Source organism: Rhinolophus hipposideros (assembly GCF_964194185.1).
Source record: "Rhinolophus hipposideros genome assembly, chromosome: 12".
NCBI classification, from domain to species: Eukaryota; Metazoa; Chordata; class Mammalia; order Chiroptera; family Rhinolophidae; genus Rhinolophus; species Rhinolophus hipposideros.
The window spans coordinates 10,024,924-10,032,402 of NC_138058.1; the positions used below are offsets into that span (position 1 = coordinate 10,024,924).

The 7,479-nt window shown below is 50.0% G+C and overlaps 1 protein-coding gene across 4 annotated transcripts in view; it reads right to left on the bottom strand.

Moving 5' to 3' along the window:
* Window positions 1–4,194, bottom strand: part of NPAS2 (neuronal PAS domain protein 2) — a 149,082-nt gene extending 144,888 nt beyond the window's left edge. For 2 of the 4 annotated variants that reach the window (XM_081069234.1, XM_081069233.1), the window contains exon 1: window positions 2,802–3,387. The gene's annotated coding sequence lies outside the window, so the exon portion shown is untranslated. Of the gene's footprint in view, window positions 1–2,801; window positions 3,388–3,543 lie in introns of those variants that run through there. The other 2 variants (XM_081069231.1, XM_081069232.1) reach the window with 2 other exon arrangements.
* Between the last annotated feature and the right edge of the window lie 3,285 nt (window positions 4,195–7,479).

Consider the following 7,479-nt stretch of genomic DNA (forward strand, 5'->3'; position numbering starts at 1 on the left):
GACCAGAAAATCCCCTTTCCTGGGCCCCTCCCTGGCCAACACCCTGCAGAGTGGCATTCCAGGACCTTGTTTTCAGTCTAGAAAGACTCTCTCCCTCCCTTTCTCATCTGTCAGCTCCTCGAGGGCAGGCACATCTTTATTTTTCTGTCATGTGGGTCTACTACGTAGTAGATGTTTAGGAAACATATGCTGGGTTGAATTAGGTGTATTCCAGAACCTTTCCGTGTGTAAAAGCGTCAGAGGCACCTGAGAGCTTGTCAGAAATGCAGAATCGGGGTCCCCACTGACTCAGAAATGCAGAATCTGAGTCAGCACCTGCATTGAACCAGGTCCCCAGGCATTACGCGCACTGCACAGTTAGAGAAACAATGGTGAGTGCCCTCTACCTTCGTTAAACCAGATTTTTTTCACACCAAGTGTAGAAGATAAACTCTCTCATTTCTATTCTGAGTCATCAAATGGAAACCACACTTGTTTTATAACCCAAAGGAGTTCAAGCGGTCTCTGGTGGGAACTTTCCCTAAGAGATTAGTTAGCTTAAAAGGCCAAGTGGTCCCCAATCTCAAAGAAATCAGGTGAAAAACAGTAGTGGGTTCGCTAAAGACTGCATTAGAAAAATTCCCCTTTTAAACATATGTTCACATTTAATAAGTTTATTTAGTGTTCTAAGGTACTATTAATCATCACCAGATTTAAGCTAGAATTACTCACCGTTAAGTACCCCATTAGCATTCAGGAAATTCTAACCTTTGGAGAACTGTCATTGACAATTCAGCTTGTTACCTAAATTTATTTACTGAACATCTATTATGAACAAGGCCTCATAAGATAAGATGCTGTGGGAAATAGAAAGGTGCAGTCCCTGAATGAAGTCTGGGAACATGCTAATTGAATGCTCTATAAGCAAATAATGCATCAAGTATCATTTCCACTATTTAAATGTGAAACTCAATTAGATGCTTCTATGATGCAGCCAATTAAACCGTTGGCCAAGAATACTGAGTCACTGGGCTATTTTCAACAGCTCCCAATCTGACCTCTCGGGAAAAGACAGGTCTCCATGTGTGTGGGATCAGTATGGGACAATCAGTGTCCAGATAACAATGGAAAGACTGACATTTCATGTAAAGAACAAAATACATACTTGTTTTAAAAATCAAGAAAATGCCTTAGTTCTTTGTATTCTTAACATTCAAAAGCAAGACTTTGAAAAAATTAACATATAGAGATGGAAATACAAAAAGTACATGCATGCATTATTATTGTAATCTGAAAAAAAGCATTAATTTTGAATTTGTAACCTAAAAACAAGTGGCACTTTTAAGTGCCAGCTATAAAGATTACCAAGAGTTAAGAAAGATTGTTCAAAGAGAAAGAGAGACAGAGAGAGACAGAGAGAGAGAGAGAGAGAGAGAGAGAGAGAGAGAGAGAGAGAGAGAGAGAGAGAGGAAGTCAACTAAGATAAAAAAAAACACATCAGGTCATTTTTTACCATTTTCATTGTTTTTATCATTTTCATTATTAAACAGCTAGGAACTGAAAAGAAAAAAAAAAAAGAAAAAAACAAAGCCCAAACTCTCAAAAGAAGCCAATGAGTTTAAAAACAATTATTTTCTATATAAAGATGAATTCTTTAGTCATCATCTGAACACTCTCTTATCAGGAAATTTCTCACCAACACTAATTAGTAAAGCCTCACTTGGTTCTTTTCTTGGCTTGTTTAACTCTTTGGGACATAATGTTTTATTAATAACATATTTCCTCCAGAATGTATTCCCTTCTTTTGCCTCCTTGGGAGTCACTCTGGGGAGTAGTGATAATAAAACCGATTCTACATTTGTGAACAGTGGGACAGATCAGCAACTAAATAGAGGCATCCATTTCCAAGAGGAAAATGTCTAAAAGCAGCACATTTACAATTCTTCTCAGCCACACTCCACATCTCTCTGTGAGATGGAAGAGAACTATCGCATGTCTTTATATTGCACACTTTATTTTTAACTAAATCTTTAAGTAGACTGCTGAGATACCAATACTTCCGTGGGTCCTGGTTTAGCTGTGTAATGAAGCACTGATTTTTTTTTCACCCAGCTTTTGCAAAACAGTGGCCCAAGTCCGAATAACTCTTGTACACATTATATTTATTTGAGGGCTATTTTAAAATACACCTTGGGGTTATCTGGGGCAAACTTTTCCTGTAAGGATATCTAAGTGGCAGAAAGATAGAGTTAGTACTTGTCCTTGAATGTTGAACTCACGCCTCCTAAGGAGGGAGGGCAGCTCTGTTTTAATGCAAACCAGAATTAGTTGGTCAGTTCAATGGTCAGGGACTAAGTTAGGGTGAGAAAGAGGTGTGGACAGCTGAACTTGGCCAGGAACTGCTTTAGAGCTAATTATCTTGGGAAGTCCAAAAGGGGGGAAAAACCCCCTCCTATTAAGCTAAAGAAGGTTGGGGTTCTAAATGATCAAGAATGAGCAGTTCCTCTCTAAGTTAATTTAAGAACTGCTCAGTACTTCACCAGTAAGGAAGCATGCCAACCAATTTAATGAATTTGGGGCCAGATATCAAAGCTGCAGGTATTAAAAACGGAACTCGTGGAACTCTCCCCTCTGGGACCCCTTCCAACACCTGTTGAATTGCAGGCCGGTTAACTTGGGAACGAAAAGCTTCACGGATACAACCTTGGGAGTTTTTAGGCTTTCTGGAACTGCGTGTATTTTTAAGGTTTCCATCTTGCTTAATCAACAACACTGGTTACTAATTATTTATGAATCACAGGGCTGAAAACAAACTTTCTTACCTTGAGAAGTTAAGGAGTGGCAGGCAGAGGAGCCCAGCTGGTTTTGAATGTAGCCCCTTGGTACCTGCCTCTACCCCCGGTTACCGACCCTGTGCGGCTCTTTAGGAAGGTCAAAGGTGCGCCCTCCCTCTTCGCTCGGGGAGGGGGCACACCTCCCAACCAAACGACACGCTGGCGTTCAACCTGGGAGCTCCGAGCAGCGAGCAAGGAGAGCCGAGGACCCAGGCTACGTGCCCTCTAAGCGTCCAGGGGGCAGACTCGGCACCCAATTCCGCTGGAACCAATTCCGACCGACGGACCCCGAGAGACCGGAGGCCCCGGGCTCGCACGCCCCACTCTACTGGGGTCCTCGGCTCCCCGCGCTTCGGGAGGACGCGCGATGGGGCCCAGGGAGGCCAATGGGTCACCCTCGAGACTGCTGCCCAGCGCACGGCCTCCATCCACCCCGACGGTACCCCTTGAGCACCCCGAAATCCTGCGGTTCGGGGCGCCTGCTCCCCTGCCGCCTACGGCAGCGCGTACCCGGAGCCCCTCAGCCCGGCCTCTGCTGCAGCCCCGCAGGGCGGATGGCCGGGCGGCGCGCCCCGGGGCGGGGGCCACCACCCCGCGCCCTCGAGCCCGCGCTGAGCGCCCCTCCCGGCCCCGCGCGTCCACCGCGCCGACGAGCAGGTGACCGAGTCCCGCGGCTCCGCGCGCACGTCCCGCCGCCCGCGGCCCCCGCGGCCCTGGCGCAGCCCCTTACCTCGGAGCGGGCCGGGGCGGCCCCACGGGGCCGGGAGCGGACTGGGCCGGGGAGACGCGCCTCCCGCCGCCGCGGCGCTGGAAGCCGGAGCGGGCGCGGGCGCGGGCGCGGGCGCGGCGAGCTCCTCCCGGGCGGCGGCGGGAGACGCTGCTCTCCAGGCCGCCGCCGCCGCCGCCGGGGCGCGGGTGTCGGAGCGACGCGGCCGCCAAGCTCCGGCCGCGGCTGCGCTGGTTCCTCCGCTCCTGCGGGAGGCCGGCTGCTCGCGCGGCAAACTCTTCCGCACGCAGAGCCGGCTGAGAAACGCCGCCGCCTCTTCCTCCTCCCCCGCCCTCCCCCTCCCCCTCCCCCTCCCCCTTCCCTCCGCTCCCGCAGCCGCCGGCCGGGTCTCTCCTGGCCGCACGCCGGGCCCGGGCCGCCACCCAGCTTGGGACACGCACCCTGCGCGCCGATGGGCAGGCGGACCCCGGACCCCAGCTTCCCTCGGAGGCGCAGACCCCGCGCGCCCCGAGGCCCCGCCGCCTCGTCCGGGATGCCCGGGACGCGCGGAGGGGTCCCGCGTGGGGCGGGGGGCAGGGGCAGGGGTGCGTGTGTGCTTGGGGATGAACTTGGCGGAGAGGAGACGCGAGGGGATGCGGGGCTGGGGTCTAGTTTAAGTTCTCCCTGGGGTAGCAAGGAATCTTCCTCCCCTGCCTAGTGCAGACCCTCGCCGTGCTCGCTGCCACGCTGCTGTCCCATGCTTTGGGGGCGAGCACGCGACTGTCGCCCCTCCATTCCGGGCAGGTCTGCGTGCAGGGCCAGACCCAGGTCACGGGGCGCCTCTCTGCACTGACCACTGCGATTTCTCAGGGAATGGCGGCGTGGGGTCGGGGCAGGTGAGGCGCCGGGTCCTGGGGGACGCTGGCGAGCACTGTTCTGGGGAGGATCCCAGCGGCTACTGGGGAGGAATAATCGGTATTTCCTCCAAGGCGAACACAGTCGGTCCGGAAAATGGGTCAAGGATGGTAAGGACCCGGCCAAGTGACCCCCTCCCCGGCAGAGGCACATGGGGTGGGGGGCCGTGACCAGGAGCGCACTGGAGCTCCACTCTGCCTCTCCCTCCCCTCCCCCGCTGCCCTCCTCTCCTTTTGCACCAGTGCAGGAAATGTTCCACTGACCTACATATTTTTCCAAACATACGTGACCTTTTTTTTTTTCCTCTGTGGGAGGAGACAGACGAGAATCCAAGAAGAGGAGAAGCTGAAGCGATGAGACGCGCGCGAGAAAACAGGAAGGCTTTCGCCAAGGCTCCTGAAAACACGGAACACAGACAGCTGCACAAAAATAGTCTGTGAGGCCGGATCTGCTGTTTGATACTCTGCGGGGCTCCGAGACAGAGTGGCTGAAAAAGGCGAGACCGCGCCCCGTTGAGCCCTGAAACGGTGGCGGGGTTCCCTTAGACTCGCGAACCTCCCCCTCCACCCTTGGCGGTGGCGTTCATCGGGTGGAGGCACCTGGAGAAAAGCCCAAAGGAAAGGAGAGGTTCCCCTACCCTGGGGAGATCACCCCTTCCCTGACATCTCATAGATACAGTGCCTGGCGCAGCACTCTCCGCCCAGCAGCACTTTGGGGGATATCCTTGGGTCCCGTGCACATTCCTGCAAGGAACCCTGGAAAGCAATGGGCCCCCGCCGGTCCTTTTTTATCATACTCGATTTGGTGGCCAGTAGGACTCTCCCAGGGCGTTTCCTTTGAACACTAGCTGGGGCAGTGGACTGGAGGTCTTCCCCCCCAAAACACACACACACACACACACACACACACGCACGCACGCATGCACGCACACACACACACGCACACACACATACTCGGTTCCAGGGCCCTTGCTTTATCCTTTCCTCCCTCGAATTCAAGACAGGCCGTCGCCCTCGCAGACCCGACCAACAGCGCCTTATTTGGGCATGCAACCCCACACTGTCAATTAGATCAAAACGCTCACACAGAGCTCCTTTTTCCCCCCCTGTAAAGTAGGTCATTCTCTTTATTTCCCACTTGTATTATTTTTGTCTAATTCTCCTCCTGAAAAATAATCAGCTGCAAGGAGCTTTGCATATCCTGAGAGAAGCTGCCCTTCTTAGCTGGCTTCTGACTTGGAGGGCCTTGCGAGAAGGAGGGGGCATCTGGCAGATTCTGATTCTGAAGCCCATCCCATTCCACAAGGAGAAAAATTGTTGGATGTATTTTATTTTGCTTCGTTTTTCTATCACCTCCTACAGTATCCTTCAGGCAAGTAGGTTTCGCCCTGCCCTTAAAGCATGGCCATGACTAATATCCACTAAAGTATAAAGCTGTGTGCTTTTAACCGGATTTAATGCAGAATTTAAAGCCACCTCCCTTCCTTTCTTGCTTTGAAAACAGATTCCAACTCCTTCCTCTTTCCTTTTGGGAACTAGTTGAACAGTCATTAAACGATCTTTTAGGAAACAAATGGCCTATAGTAACACATCAAAGAATTCTGTAGTGCAACAAGTAGTTTTGCTATGGTTTGTTTTCACCTGTGGCTTAGTGGGATTCTAGTAAATGTGTGCTTTCTGCCTTTTAATCAATGTTATATGGTTGTACTCACTCCAGACTCCATCCCATCTCCTGGTGTTAGTCCCACTGGGGTAGGACACCTGTCTGACCATAGGGGAGTGAAGTCTGCAGCACAGAACCCATTCAGGATGAGAGCACAACAGGGTCCTCCGAAGAATGTGCCCTTGCCCCTAAATATAGGGGAGAGTTGAAGAGGCACGTTTACCTTCTGTTTATTCAATGCATTTGACAGTTCACTTCCTTTTGGCATTTGTTGGCTTGTCATGAATCAGGCTGGGTTGGGCCTGTGAGGGATCAAGGGAAAGTTGACAGCAGCAGTTTCTGTCCAAGAAGTGTTTACAATGTAGAGGCAAGGATGAAGATGAAGCCAAATAGGGCTACTGCCAGAGGCAAAGCTTCCTTCCACATGGGTTTGAAGGAAGGAATCGGGAGGGGCTTCGTGGAGGAGGTGACATTGATGCTAAAAGTTTTCATTAACCAGATAAGAAAGTCAAACTAGATCGTAATCTACACATCATTCAAAGTGTGCAGCATAGAGCAAAAGAACAATTTCAAAACTACATTGCCAATTTGGAGAAATTCTCAGATCTCATGTGGTTAGTCTTTTACAGAACGTGGCTTTATTAATTGAAAGCAGCAATGATGTATCCAGAAACTGCAGATATTTTTCAAAGAATCAAAATTTATGGAGAGGAGGATCAAAATGTTTAATTATAGTCAATTATATCAATCTTTGAAGGTATCAGTGGAACAAATAGAAATGTTTGCCTTCTAACTGGACATTCTTTTCCGTTACGGAAGTTGAATCTGTGGCACATCCTAACTAAACATATTTATAATCAAATTCTCAAAATAGGTACACTCTAGGTGTCCATAGATGGCACTGCATATGGGCCAGAATGTGTGGGCCTACTACAGTAATTACAGCACAAGCTCGGGGCTTGGGGCCCACGTCAGCCATGCAGAGACAACAAGTTAAACACACACCCAGAATAGACAAGAGCAGTGTTCTCCGGCAGATGAAATCAGTTTTTGTGACTAATCATAAGATAGAAGGGACTTTTTTTAAAAATGAATATCCAGAAGCCCATTTGTACATTCTTACCTCTTAGCAGTTTTCATATCAAAATTTAAAATAAATAGAACACAATACCATGCATCATTAAGTAAAATATCATATTAAGGAAGAAAACTCTTGTAACCTAGGCATAAGGGGAATTTGAGTCAATATAAGGATGAAGAAGAGACCCCAGAGCCCAGTCACTTGGGACCGACTGACTCAGAGGCCACCTATAGAAGAAAGATTGGAAAACTTCCACCCTATGTTTGAAACATAGGGTTAGAACTGGATCGCCTTGGTACACA